Here is a 13,656-nt window from a genome sequence, read left to right as displayed (position 1 = left end):
TCTGAAAGTCTGGAGTACATGCAAAGAACAGAAAGAAACAGCACAACACAGGACTGCCTACAGAAGGGCTTGGCTTACCTCAAATTCTTGAGTGTGATTTAGCAGCAGTATGATCAGGGGTCTACTACTGAAGTGTATTCCTATCTGTGGTCTCGTGTGGAAGGAACTATCAGGCATCTGGCTCAAGTCCCCCAAAATCCAGGCAGCAGTGATACAGATGGGTGAATGCTGATCTTGCTACCTGTGGCCAGACACACAGCCCTCCTGCAGCTCTGGCATTGCTTCCCACCAGGGAAAACACTTGGTTCTCAGTGGCAGTTGTAAAGTGTGTTATGGTACCTGTTACAGGGGTATTCAAGAAGGGTCATCTATGCAGGGAAAAATGATCTAGTGGTGTAAATGACATGGTCTTAAACTGCACAAGAGGAGATTTAGGTTGGATATTAGGAAAAATTTCTTCAGAGAAAGGGTGATTAGACTTCAAAGAGTGAATGGACTGCCCGTGGAGGTGGTGGAGTCATCATCCCTGAAGGTGTTTAGGAAAAGTTGACATGGTGGTGTTTGGTCCTAGGTTGGACTCAGTGATCTCAGAGGTCTTTTCCAACCCAGGTGGTTCTGTGATTGAAATGCCAGCTGTGCGCTGCTGCTAGTGGGGATGGAGGTTTGTTTAGCTCCTCATATTATACCACAAAGATAATATTGTGTGGTGTGGAAATGCATTTCCTTGCTTCTGTGCCTGGGTGTTATAGCCCCATTCAGCATTTGTCACCAGAGCCATGGTTTTTCCTTTTCCTGTTTATTAAAACATGCCTTTCTGCTGTGCACACGCTGCTCTTCTGTCATGCACAGCCTCGGAGTTAGCTGCGTCTTCTTTGCATCATCAGAGGGAGAAGTGGGGGAAACACAGTAAAGCAACCTGTTTTCTGATGTTTCTTATCCCAGCTCTAGTAGTGCTGCCTCTCGGCATCAGGAGTACAGAGGGACAATCGTACTGCGGCGATTGTGCCCTGTGCTCCGGCGGCGCCGCTCCGGCGGAAGGGCCGGGACGAGTCCGCGCTGCCCCGCCAGGTGGCGCCAGCGGGCCCCGGCTCCGCGCCCCCGGCCCGGCCCGGCCCGGCCCGGCCGTGTGTCCCGGGAGGGTCCCGCCACCCCCCGGCCGTGTGTCCTGGGAGGGTCCCGCCACCTCCCGGCCCGGCCCGGCCCTGTGTCCCCGGCCTTGCATCCCCCGGGTCGGGGGTGGCGGGGGGCAGGCCGTGCGCGCAGAGCAGCCTCCTTCTCTAGGGGAGGGGGGCGGCTTCTTGTCTCCTCTTGTGCTCTCTCCATCCCTGTGCACACGCAGCGAAGGATGGATGAATGTTCCCAAGGCTGGAGCAGCCGCCCCTATGTAAGGGCGGCAGGTACTAGCACGAATAGTCAATAATCCTGACACAGGACAGGAAGAGCTTGGGGCGAGGCAGCCAGTGTTCAGGACCAAGCTCACCGTGCTGGGCACTGTGGCAAGGGCACACAGGGGTTTGAGAGTTCCTTTGAGTATATAGGTCTGCATGCAAATGGCAGGTTGTCAGAGAAGGTGGAGATACCTGGAGTATGAGAGGACACTGAACAGAAATGCAAGTAATAAGTGTCTGCTTAGGGGTAGGGTGGTCTTGACAAGAAGGACCTTTTTCTTGTTCCAAATTCTGTAGAGTCCTCACAGCATTTGGATAAGGTGCTCAGCATTTTTGCTCTGGGAGTACCATCAGACCTGTGTAAATGCACACATTTTGGAAGACGGAAGTACAGTTGAAATAGGCTGGGTGAAAACCTAGGAAACAGAGCCTGAACACACAGGTGTTCACACTGGCTTTGCTTACTGTCACCCTTGCTGAAACACGCAGGGTTTATGGGCCTAGCCAGGCAGCTGAGCATTGATGCAGGTGAATTGGGCTGTGCTAGCCCTTTGTGCCAGGGCATACGCCCTGCTTCCCTGAAAAACAGGGCTGCCCCTGAGATGCTGTGGGAGAGGTGCTTCCTCAAGCTAGGGATTTGTGTGGTTGAGGCATTGGACACAATAAGATACACATGACTGTCTTAGAAACAGAGACATCATATGGGAATAATGGGGCTCTCAAGTGGTAGTGCAACCTACCCCCAAAATAAGTCCTTGTCATGCTGGCAGATGGCATAAGGTTGCAGCTCACCAACTTTTCCTGTTATGACCCAGTTTACAGAGTAGTAATTTCAAGTGACCCCAAAAACTAATAGAGACATTGTATACAACTGGATTTGTGTCAGGCCTGTGGCCTTTCTGAAAACTCTCCTGATCTCTGCTCTGCAACTCGTTAGCACAGGCTTGCACATTAGCAGTGACCAGGCGTCCTCTGGAGATAAAAGCACTGAGTAAATAAATCAAAGGGGGGAGGGATTGCTCTGTTTCTTGTTCAGCCTTTTTGCAAGACTGTAGTAGCAGTGACAGCAAAAGCTTTTCTTGCACCTTCCTTGACTGTCTCCTGGTCCGACACAGCACATCTGCGCGATGATTTGCCGCCTGCGATGCGCGTTTGCCTGCGCACGTGAGCACGGTGTGTGCCGAGGCTGCCCGGGGGTCCCGCCGCGCCGGGCGCACTGAGCTCCGGGAGCCGCCGGCCTGTTCCAGCCGGGGTCAGCAGGGACCCCGCGCTGCCCGTGCGGAGGCTGCTGCTGCTTGCGCGGCACCAGGGATGCCCCCGGAGCGGAGATCCCGCCGGCGGCGGCAGCCCCGCAGCCCTGCCGAGACCCCCGGGCCCCCGCTCCCTCCCGCCCGGTTGCTGGGCGAGGACTCTGCGCGCTTTGTGTCGCCGAGTGCCGCGGCCGCGGAGCCAGTCCCGCCGCTCTGTATTTCCAGAGCTGCGCTCGGCGGAAGGCGCCGTATCAGGATAAGAGTCCCCGCCGCCGCCACCCGCCCGCTCCAGCCCGGCCCCGGGGGCGGTGGGAGGCGCTAGCTCCGCCGATGGCTGCATTTATCGCCCTAGTGGTCTCGACGAACGGTTTAACCCTTCGCGCCCCCGCCCCCGTGCGATGCCCGGCCCCGCAGACTGCCCGGTGGGCTCGGCTCTCCTGGCCGCATCGGCTGGCAGGGGTAGAAGCTCCCTCGCAGTTCGGCGCCAGTAAACCTCAGCTTTTTCTCAGGTTTGCTGCATGGCAGGGCCTGCTCTGGACGGCAGCAGTGTCCCAAGATCAGGGACAGCCCCACGCAGGGCCCCACGCAGAGCAGTCCAACACACCTAGAGCAGGTAACAAAGACCATCTGACGCTAGGCAGTTGCAACAGGAGTGAAGCTCATACCCCATGCCAGGATTCCAGCAACATCAACGCTATGTGGACCTAAGATCATTTCCCTAGGGCTGCAGTTAGCATCTGAGGTTTTGGGAGGATAAGGCTGGCATTCAGGGTGTACAGGAGTAAAAAGAAGGGAAGAAGACTTGAAGAGCTGCATCCTGCCTGCACCCATGCAGGCATTGGGAATGGGTCAGGCATCGCAGCAATAGCAAGGCATCCGGGCTGCTGAGTCTTGGTGTCATTGTGATCCTGGAACCATATCAGGAGTTTGTCTTTGCTAGATGATGGTCTGTCTGCCATGCTGTAGCTGCAGCAGCATATTTTCATTTGGAAAGAAGATGTCTCAGTTTAGTTAAATTCTCCCTCAGTACCTCAGTGCAGGCTGTGTTTTGCCTTTAGGACTGCAGCAAAAGAAAATCCCAGCATATGGAGGGGGCCAGTGCCCAGCTTTAGTGTGAGGATGCTAAACAGGAGACTCTGGCTGGCTGCATTGCTTCATGTGTTGTCTGTGAGCTTCTGAGTTTCTTTTGACTGCAGTGGACGAACAGTCTTGGTCTGCTGGAGATGGGATAGTTAATAAGGAAAGGTAATCCTGTTTAAAAGGAGAAATCAAACTGCGCACTTCTGATTCTGTCTGGTCCATCTAGATAATGACACAGGCTGCCTAGCAGCTGCAGTAATGGAAAAGATAGTACAGGCTCCTTGCAGTGGCCTGCTGCTGGTGGCTGCCCTGCTCAAACTCCAGTGAGCATGAAATGAAGGAACCCATTCTTCCCCAGCTGACTGCAGAGTTGGGTGCAGACCTGGGGTCTCTCCTAGGCTTTTTTCCCTTTTCCCTGAGCAATGGCTTTGTACAGCCACCAAAACAGAAGTGGGATTGAGACCTTGCAAAGCAGTCCAAGGGAGATGAAACACATCAGGCACTTGTAAAGCTATGGGACAGAATCTGTGCTAGTGTCTGAGCAGAAGAAAAGGACTCTTTGGCAAGGAGTCTGCATAGGGATGGGCAGAACAGAGAATAGCATGGGAAGAGATGAAAAGAGGTTTTTAAGCCTGAATCTACCTCAGGCAACATAGCCTCTTCCATCTTCTTGCTGGACCATTGTCTTTCTGTGGGAGAATACTGGATGAATCTGTGTACCAGGTCTGTGGATTTAATGCTGGACTGCCACCAGCTCCCTGCTCCATAGCTATGTGGATCAGCAAAACAGAGAGCTGCTCCAAAAACAGGTGTTTCACAGCCCCAGACTGGTTTCCTTCAGCACAATTTGTCTGGTCTTTTCTATCTCTGGGGCCTCTGCTGAGGATCTGCTGGAGTGATCCACTGGGGAAATACTTTGCAAAGAGGCAGCCCCAGCTAAATGTGAGTCACATAATTAATTCCAGTACTGCTAATTGGACCTAATTAATCATATTTGTAAGTATAATGAGGGCCTTGCCCACAGGGGTCTTGTGAAGGTCTGAGCTTAGGGCTCGTGTTCTGGAGAGTCAGTGGGAATGAATAAGTCCCAGAGCCTTGGACATAGCTTAAGACCAGCTTCCATCTACTCCATACGTCCTCGTTGGCAAAACATGACAGGACAAGGCCAATCCTTCTGACCCTGTATTCTCTGCATCCCACAGAGGTAAGATGTGTCAGGAACTTCTGGGTGGTCAGTCCCAGTTCTTCCCAGGGAAGGCTGGAGTCACTGTCACAGATGGCTCCTTCTTGGTCCTTAGCTAGTGTGGGAGACTTTTCTGTTTTGTATGTTGTATGTAAGTTTTGTGGTTCAAAGGAAAACCTCATGCAAGGGAAGAACAGGTAACAGCCAAGTCTGGGCATCTTGGCTGAAGCTTGCTAAGGTGCTGCTGTACCAGGCAGCTCCTGGGATGAGCTGCTGCTGTGGTGGTGGCTTTGGCAGAGAGAGGCTTTGAGGAGCTCCAAGGAATCTGTTTCACCATCTCTTCCCCTATCTTGTCTCTCCTAGCATAGGCATAATTATAGAGGAGGGAAGGGGAGACTGGGAGTCATCATCAAGTGCAGGGAGGGTAGCTAGCCTCGCAGACATTAATTAAATGTAGAGGCTCTGAAACCAGCAGGCTCTGTTGAACCAGCAGTGGCTGGTCCTCTTGCTGACCTTTCCCAGTCTTGCTTTGCCACTTTCATGTGTGCAGGCTGGGAGAGATGTGAAGGGCTGTGATGTAGAAAGCCCAGAAGGTTGCAGGGAATGAGCAGGAAGAGAGAGGCAGCCAGAGGACCTAGAGCACAGATGGTTGCATGTGTCCCCTACGCACCACACCTGGCTGGAGGGAAAGAACTGCCTGTCTGCCTCTGGCACTGAGCTGTCATGCCAAACAGTGGTGGCTGGGCACCGTTTATAACCCACTGCGCCTGTGCATGCTGCCTGTAGGGACACGAGCCCAGTGCAGTTACTGGGAAGGAGGAAAGTGTGAAAATGCGTCACTGCTTGCTGATGAGACAGTTGGGAGCTCACCAAAGAGGCAGGGAGATACAGGATCTCAGCACTTCCCCGAAAGAGTACATCTCCCTTGGGTGGCTAGTGTAAGCAAACGATGCTCGATGCAAAGGGGTTCCCAGTGCCTGCCCACTCGTACAGAGTGCGGCCCCCGAGGTAAAACGCAGAACATCCACCACCGCCCCTTCCGTCTGCCTCGGCCTCGGGTGTTTTCCTCAGGCACTTCTGCAAACGGGCAAAGCCACCCTGTTCCAGTGCCAAAGAGGCACCTGCAAAGACTGATGTCGCGTCCTTCCAACTGGGGTTGGAAGCGGCCGGCGCTTCTCCCTCCTTCCCTCCTTCGGCACTCGTCGCTCCTCGCCGGGCCTCGCTGCAGCACCGTCTTGCCATGGGGAACGGGAGGGCTCCGCCGCATCCCCCTCATCTGCCCCTGGGGAACGGCGGCGTCCGGGGTTTCACCGCCAGCCCCTCCTGCCTGCCCGTGGCGAGCTAAGCGCCGCTGCTGCCCGTGCCGGTGCCGGGGCTCGGCGGGGCCGGGCTCTCCCTGCTGCCGGTGCCGGGGCTCGGCGGGGCGGGGCCGGGCTCTCCCTGCTGCCGGTGCCGGGGCTCGGCGGGGCGGGGCCGGGCGCTCGCTGCTGCCGGTGCCGGCGCTCGGCGGGGCGGGGCTCGGGCCGGGGCCGCGCGCTCGCTGTCCCGCCCCACCGGGAAATCATCCCCGCCCCGGCAGGGGGCGCTGACACCCCCATCCCTGTCCCCCATCCCCTCCCCGCCGTTCCCGCCTTCGCTCCCGGGGCAGGCCGGCTCCTCCGCCCGCTTCGGGCGCTGCGGATGCGAGCGGAGGGGCGAGGCTTGTGTTAATTTTCAACCGAGGTCGCTGCTTCCTGTCAGTGAAGCTGCACTGCTTGTCCCCACATCACCTTGAGCTCTGCAACTCTGGGGATGCTGCCAAGTGGTCCCTGCCTCCAGCCCCACTGCTGGGCTGTCGGTGCGCTTCAGGCAGGAAGGTGACACGTCCTGGTTAGGATGCTGGTGGCATCGCCTGGGAACGGGCGGGTTGCCTCCACAGCCTGGTCTGCATGTGCACTGTGCGGTTCCCGTCCGTGGAGTCTGTTGTTCAGGACAGGAGGGTGGTTAATGCCTGGAAAACTTAATGCTGAAGATAATAACATGCTGCCATTCTCAAGGGCTGGAGCTAGTCCTTGTGCCTTGTGCATAGAATTACAAAATATCCTGAGTTAGAAGTGACCCACAAGCATGATCGAAGTCCAGTTCCGCACGGGCTCTGAAAGATGCGGCAAAGAGGGAGACGGTCTGGGACCGCCCCGGCACAGTGAGGCTCGAGAGCAGGACACGCAGGGTGTCGGTCCGAGCAGAATGGGTGCCTCGCATGCCGGTGTTTCGGATGATAAAGCGCAGAAGGATGCTCAGCAGGAGCAGTCCCCGTGCTTTCGCGGGGAGTGGGATACAATTCTGCCGGTCCCGGCGGTGCCGAGACCCGTGTGCCATAGCGTACGTGTCTGTGAGACTCGTAGGTGTGCGACACCTCGATGGTCACTCGCGGGGCGCCGGTCTCTCACCGCGGGAGGCCCGAAACTGGCGGCAGCGCCGACCCCGGTCCCCGGCGGCGGTGCCGGTCGCGCACGGCGCCGCTGAGCGGCCGGCGGGGCGCCCGCGACCAGGAAGCGGTTAATCGGCGCGCGGGGCTTTTATTTTGACAGGGCAGCGCCTGGCTCCGGCTCGGAGGAAAGTGAATGATCCTGTTTCTCCAAATGATTATTCAGGCTCCGGCGGAGAAAGGAGCACTCGGCCCGCAGCGCCTCGACCTCGCCACGGCGCCCCCGCCCGCGCCCGGGCCGCCGCGCCCGCCGGCTCCGCTCCCCGCCGCCCGCGCCCGGCCGCCCGCCGCAGCGCGGGGAAGCCGTCCGCGGCTCGGGGCCGGGCGGGCAGCCGGGGCTCGCCGCGGCCGGACGTCCACCCCCGCCGGCGGGCGCGGGCTGGAGCCGCCGGCTCGGTCGGCGGAAGGAGCGGCGCGGCGGGGCGGGGGGTGCCGCCGGCAGCGGCCCCGACCCCGAGCCCTGCGGCGGGCGGCCGAGCCATGAGCGCGGCCCGCGCCGCCGGCCCCGCGCCGCTGGCCGGCCCCCAGCAGCCCGCGGAGCCCCGCCGCGCCGCCCCGGCGGGCTCTCCCGGCCTACCCTGAGCCGCTCCGCCGCCGCCGAGGTGAGTGCCCCGCCAGGCCCTGGCAGCCGCCGTCCCATTGTTCCGCCCCGGGGGGGAGCCGGGGCTCCGCGCCGCCCCCGCACCGACCCCTTGCCCGTGCAGCCGGGCCCGCCTCGCGGCTGTCATCCGGCTGGAGGGGCGGCCGGGAGCCGCCGTCCGAGCCCGAGAGTCGGGGCTAGCCGCCGTGCCGCCGCTCCCGAGGGCGGCGATAACTTGCCGGGAGGACGGCGCCGGCCTCGGCTCGGCCTACCCGCCGAGCTGGGGATGAGCTGTCAGTGTCCCCGCTTGTCTTGGACATTGTCCCTGGGCCGCGGGACCCTTCCCGTTTTTCGCTCTCACATCCTGGGGACCGCTCTTCCCAGGTTCTTGTCATCCATCGCTGCTGCGGCCGCGGGCGATTCCTCGAGGACAAAAGTGCCTCGACTGGGGCTTTTCTCTAGGTGCAAAGAACTTACTGAGGTTGCGTGTGGTTTTACCGGAGCTGGTCTGGATTTTGCAAGACGTTAACGTTATGGTGCTGTTAAAGCCTCAGGGAGGATGGGAGCTCGCCACGTTTCACCTGGGGTTTAAACAAACACTCCTGTCAGGGCCCATCCTAACTGTCGGGGGGACCTCTACTCTCTCAACTTGATAGACTTCAGTTCCCTGTTGAGATAAATTAGGCATGTGGTCAGCTTGGAAGAAAAATGAGAGAAACACCACATGTACATATGTATTTTACTTGCACAGAAAGGAATTGATGTAACGAAACCTCCCCTGCATTGTATTAGGGACATATCTTTAGCAGGTGGTGAACTTGTTCCAGCCCTGCTCTGCTAGCAACCACTTGCTGGAATAGAAATGCGAGTAGGATGCATATCTGAGCACATAAGTAATGCTACATGACAGGGCAGGCTGTTGTGTTGTGTGTGGCAGTGTCTGCACGCCTCGGGGGCAGCTCTGTTTGACAGGGTGTCAGGCTGCATCCACTTGTGTCCTGGCTCGGCCAGGCAAACGGCTGCAGGCGGCATGGCAGAGGACAGCCATGCACCTTTGGCTGTGGAGTGATGCTACAGGAGCCTTAGCTGCGTACTCTCCACCTGCAGGATCTGCTCTGAGAACGTGGCTACCACTCATTACCCTGCCGAAATGCAGTTTCATGCCAGGCATGCAGTAATGACATGCAACTCCTTCCATCCATCAGTCACATACAGGGGTTGTTTGTGTACCTTGCTTTGCTACTTTGGTAGCAGGAGGGATAAGAACAGTGAGTCACCGAGGAAGTGATTTCCCCAAGGTCACTTGGCAAGGCTGTATTGGTGCTGAATCAAGACCTCCTTTGACTCTGGTGCCTGTGATAATGATGCCTGCCACCACACATGGGTATGTACTACACACCCAAGGCTGGTACTGCTGCAAAAATGTCCATTGCTGCCTGATTCTCCTTGGTGGAAAGATGAGAGTATCAGTGTGCTGTCTGTACAACAGCTGTCTGCTCCATTGGGACTTTTTCCAGAGCATACAAAACCTAAGTGCTGAAGAACCTTTTTGTTTGTTTTTTAATGTGTGTGTTGCCATTTTAGCTCATCAGATGGTGGGATTGGTTGCTCCTTAACACCCTGACCAGCATCTTCATTACCTAGAAAATGCATTTCATTGTATTTTCTGCCGTGCAGTGTTGTAGGTATTACTGTGTCTCCTTCCCCATGAAAGTCTATTTCCTCTTTCCAGATCTCTGCCACTGGAAAGAAGTAAACAGGCAGCAGCTAAAGGAAAGCCTACTTAGAAACTAGAAACCACTGTTGCTGTTTAGTTGAGGAAAGTAAAATAGTTGTGTTTTGTACTTTTAAGCCCTTTTACATCTCACTGTGTTGCTGTTAGTAGGTGATTCCCCAGCCATTGTGACAGAGGGGACAGACAGCTTCATGAAGCAACTGGGCCATTAGAGAGCTGGACATAGCAAGCTCACTGGGCTGTGCTGCTCCAGGGCAGCTGCCAAGGATGTGCTGGAGTTGCACTTTAGTTCCAGGCTGACTCCAGCCCACGAGCTGTGGACTTTGCTCATACTGGCCTGGAGTTTCTGAGGTCCAAGCTCAATTCAGCCTTAGACTTTTCTATCAAGTTGTCAACCCAGCTGGCATCATGTCCTCCATACTTGCAGTTTTAGGGAGAAAAAAACTTCTCTCCCCTGCTGTTTGCTCCTGCAGAACGCTGTGAGTGCTTTCCCTTCTGTCAGTGCTTGCTGTGTGGAGAGATGTGGGAAGGAGGGGCAGCTGGAGAGGAGGCTCTTGGTTCCCTCTATGAACATCAGCTGTGTCCCAGCCAGTGGCTGGTTCTTACTGCTGTAGAGATGTTGCTCTTTGTTACTCTTCAGCTGGTTTCAGGGTCCCAGCATGGGCCCTGGGTTTGTTTTCTGTCTCTTTCAGCCCCATCTCTTGTCACTACAGTGTCCTGTTCACAACTGGCGTCAGAACAGCACTTGCTTCTTTGCCTTGTCTCAGGTGATTGCATTAGGCTTTGCTACTGCTAGGAGGGAGAGTTCTTAGCGGTCAGAGCACTCGAGGATGTGTCTGTGTTCCTCAGATGTCCAGATGTGCTGCTGTAATGGGTTTTAATCTGCTCAGGTCTAGTCATTTCCTGGAGATGGCACAGGCTGGCTTTCAGCACTTAATTCCTTAGGGCTCCATCCAGTTTTAAATACCGTGCCTGACAGATCTCTCAAGTTGGTCTCTTCTGGGAGAATAAGTCCCGTGTGGAAAAGCCCAAGTTTGCTGTTCCTGTATGAGAATGCATCAGCAGTCTGTTCCACCTGTAAGCCTGCTCCTGAGCTTCTGTTTCTACCTCCTCCCAGGGATGTCTGGCTGTCCCCCAACAGCCTTAGCCCGGCAGAAGCCCTGAGCTTGCTCTGAAAATGTCATTTTTCTCATGCTGTTTCTCTTTTGGCTGAGACCCAGCATTGTGCCAGTGGCTGGGGGGGTGGGCATGGGGGGTAGGACAGAGGGCACATAGGAGATTTGTGCTGTGTTTGACTAGATGCATGGGTATATAATATAATGCATGGTAGAGGTATCATAGTGATATGATGTACAGATGCAGCAATATTTTGTCAGTGTTATTTAAGCTGTATCAGCGAGGAAGATTGCCAGCATGGCTTTTCTGGAAAATCAGAATCTAATGCAGGTCAGGACTTGGTGTCAGTCGGCTCTCATTTCCTCCCAGGAAAATGTTGACTGGCAAATGCATTTTCTGGTGATCTCATGTGTGGTCCTGTGTTTCCAGAGAGTAGTGGGAGCTGTGGATTCTGACTTTATGTAGTTGATCTCCGTGAGATTTAGTTACCCTATGAGTTTTCTCATAGAGCTGAAGTTGTGGAAAAATACACCTGTCTTGAAGCAAGGGGCCTAGGAAGTGTTTTGGCTGCTTTGCTTCTCAGTTGTGCATCTTCAGCAGCTCTGTGTGGTGCAGATTGTGAGGATGGCCACAGTAATATTCCTCAGTTCTTCTTGACTTCTGCTTTGAAGTTGTGTGCTGATTTCCAGTCAGCCAGTCCTTGCTGCTTTGGTCTGGCTTCTTCACTCACTGCCTCTGGCAGCCCTGAGTGGAAGGTACCCAGGAACTGTTACTGGAGATTGGTGGGCAAGATTTCTGTTCTGTATTTTGCACTTTGTCAGCCTCTCCTGGGGAGGCAGCACCAGCCTAACCACATGGCATGGATGAGAGGCACCCTTCCTTCTTCTGTGGTGCCTGTTGTAGGTCATCTGCTTAGCATCAGACCCTTCCTGGGAACAGGGAACTGGTTTTGTTTTCTTTCTACCTGATCTTCTATGAAACTCAAAGTGGAGAGGATGACGGATTTTGTTCTAATTGGGACTGGTTTCCGATGGCGTTTGCATTGCCACAGGTTTATGCTCGCAGGAGGTCGTGTAGGGGGAGCACTTAGTGTCACTGGCACTCCTTCTGATTTAAGAGGGAGCCATTCTATGGAGAGACAGCTTGCCAGGAGTCCTGCTCGCTCCTTGCATCCTTGGCCAGCAGATCAGCGCTTGCTGGTCCCCAGGGCAGCCTGGGCCATAGCTTGGCAGGAAGATGGAGCATGGGTTGTCTTGGCCTGGCTATCTGAAACCTGTACCAAGCCTTGGAAATGGGTGTGCTGCTGTTGGGCATCCTGATGGGCTCCAAGTCCTGCTTGCGTGGGCCTGAGCCTAGGCCTGGACCTGATGCTGCTGCTGCTCCTCTTCCAAAGTATGGGATGGGCCATCTAAGACAAATATGACTCTGAAATAAACAGGGTTGCCTTGATGCCAGCTACAATCCTGCACTGGAGAAACCAGTGAGAGGATAATGGGCTGCAGGGCCTCGAAGAGAGAAACGGGAACCTGTTCTGCTCTTTCTGAGTGTGTGTCCATGCTAGGCACAGTCAGTGCAATGGAGCCTGCTTCCCACTTGCTCAGCTCTTTTTGAAGAGGTGGTCTGGTTCTTTGACAGCTGCTGGTACTTGGGCACAGGTGGCTTCCCTGTATCCCGGTATCCTTGCTGGATTGTCAGATGGGTGCATTGGGTTGAGGTTTCCATCCCCTTTTCCACTGCCTGTGATGGGAGGGCAATGCCTTTGCCTGGCATCATCCTGCTGCATCTTTCTGGGCAGCTTTAGGCAGAGGAACCTGCAAGCTATGCCCAGGCATCTTTGGGAAACAGGACTTCCCCAATGCAGGCAGCTTGTCTGGCAGCTTCAGCTGGAGTCACTAGAGAAAACAGCACTTGATGCTGGGTTTTTCTTCCCCCAAAGAGTTTGGAGCTATGTTTGGGTGTTGGATTTTTCAGCTGCGACTCAGGATGCCTGGAATCCCAGCTGGGGCATAATGGGGAGCCTCTTCTGATGCTGGGGTAATAGCCTCAAGATGGCTTTAGGACTGCTATGTGCTGTGCCCAGAGGTGGGGCGTCACCCTGTTTGGTGATGAGCGCTGCTGGAGACAAGTCCTGGGCCAGAAGCCAGGTTTGTGATCCATGCCAGAGAGGGCGAGACTTGGAAAGCAAAGCAGAGCTCCTCCTGAGTGAGAGATGGACTGAAATACTGAACAAAACCACAGAGTGCTCCTTGTTCCTGCCTATGCCTACTTGTCGTCTTTCTTCCCCAAGTATGTGGGAGGCCACAGGATGGATCTGCTAGAGAGCAGGAGGGCTGTGCTCCTCAGGCACGTCTGCACCATTGTGTCTCTTCAGGGTGCTGGTTGGGTTAGTTTTTTTTCTGTTTTATTTTGTTGTGGGCTTTTTTCCCTTTTAACCCTGCCTGTGATATTGCTGGATCTTCCCCATCCTTGCTGCTACTGGTTTAACAGCCACCTCCCTGCAAGGGGTGCTGTCCAGAGCAATGCTGTGTTCAGTTGCACTGTTCTTTCTATCACAGGTCAGCTGAGCAGCTTTCCTTTTCCTTTCTCAGCTCCTACTCCTGAAGCCCAGAAGAGGAATGGACCAGGATATGGTTTGTGTAGAAGATGCTCTGTGGCACTGACTGTTTACAGGCTCTGTGCTTCTCAAAATGTAAGCATAGGAAATGCCAGGCTCTGTTGGGGTTTGTGTGAGCAGCGTGGCTCCTGCATGCTGGGTGTCTTGCAGCCTCTGGCCACAGCAATCTTCTGCCCTGTCACAGGACAGAAGAGGTTTTGAGCACTCTGCAGAAGCAAGGGCTTGCACTTTTTTTATGCCCAA

The 13,656-nt window shown here is 55.4% G+C and overlaps 1 protein-coding gene across 2 annotated transcripts in view; it reads left to right on the top strand.

Annotated features, from left to right (window-relative positions):
* The first annotated feature begins 7,323 nt into the window (after positions 1-7,323).
* Positions 7,324-13,656, top strand: part of BCL9L (BCL9 like) — a 48,019-nt gene continuing 41,686 nt past the window's right edge. The window contains exon 1 of one of the 2 annotated variants that reach the window (XM_056509879.1): positions 7,324-7,970. The gene's annotated coding sequence lies outside the window, so the exon portion shown is untranslated. The remainder of the gene's footprint in view (positions 7,971-13,656) is intronic. The other variant, XM_056509878.1, reaches the window with a different exon arrangement.

The sequence above is a fragment of the Oenanthe melanoleuca genome, chromosome 24 (assembly GCF_029582105.1).
Source record: "Oenanthe melanoleuca isolate GR-GAL-2019-014 chromosome 24, OMel1.0, whole genome shotgun sequence".
Taxonomy (NCBI): Eukaryota; Metazoa; Chordata; class Aves; order Passeriformes; family Muscicapidae; genus Oenanthe; species Oenanthe melanoleuca.
The sequence above is the reverse complement of the archived record's forward strand: the minus strand, read 5'-3'. Positions and strand labels throughout refer to the sequence as shown.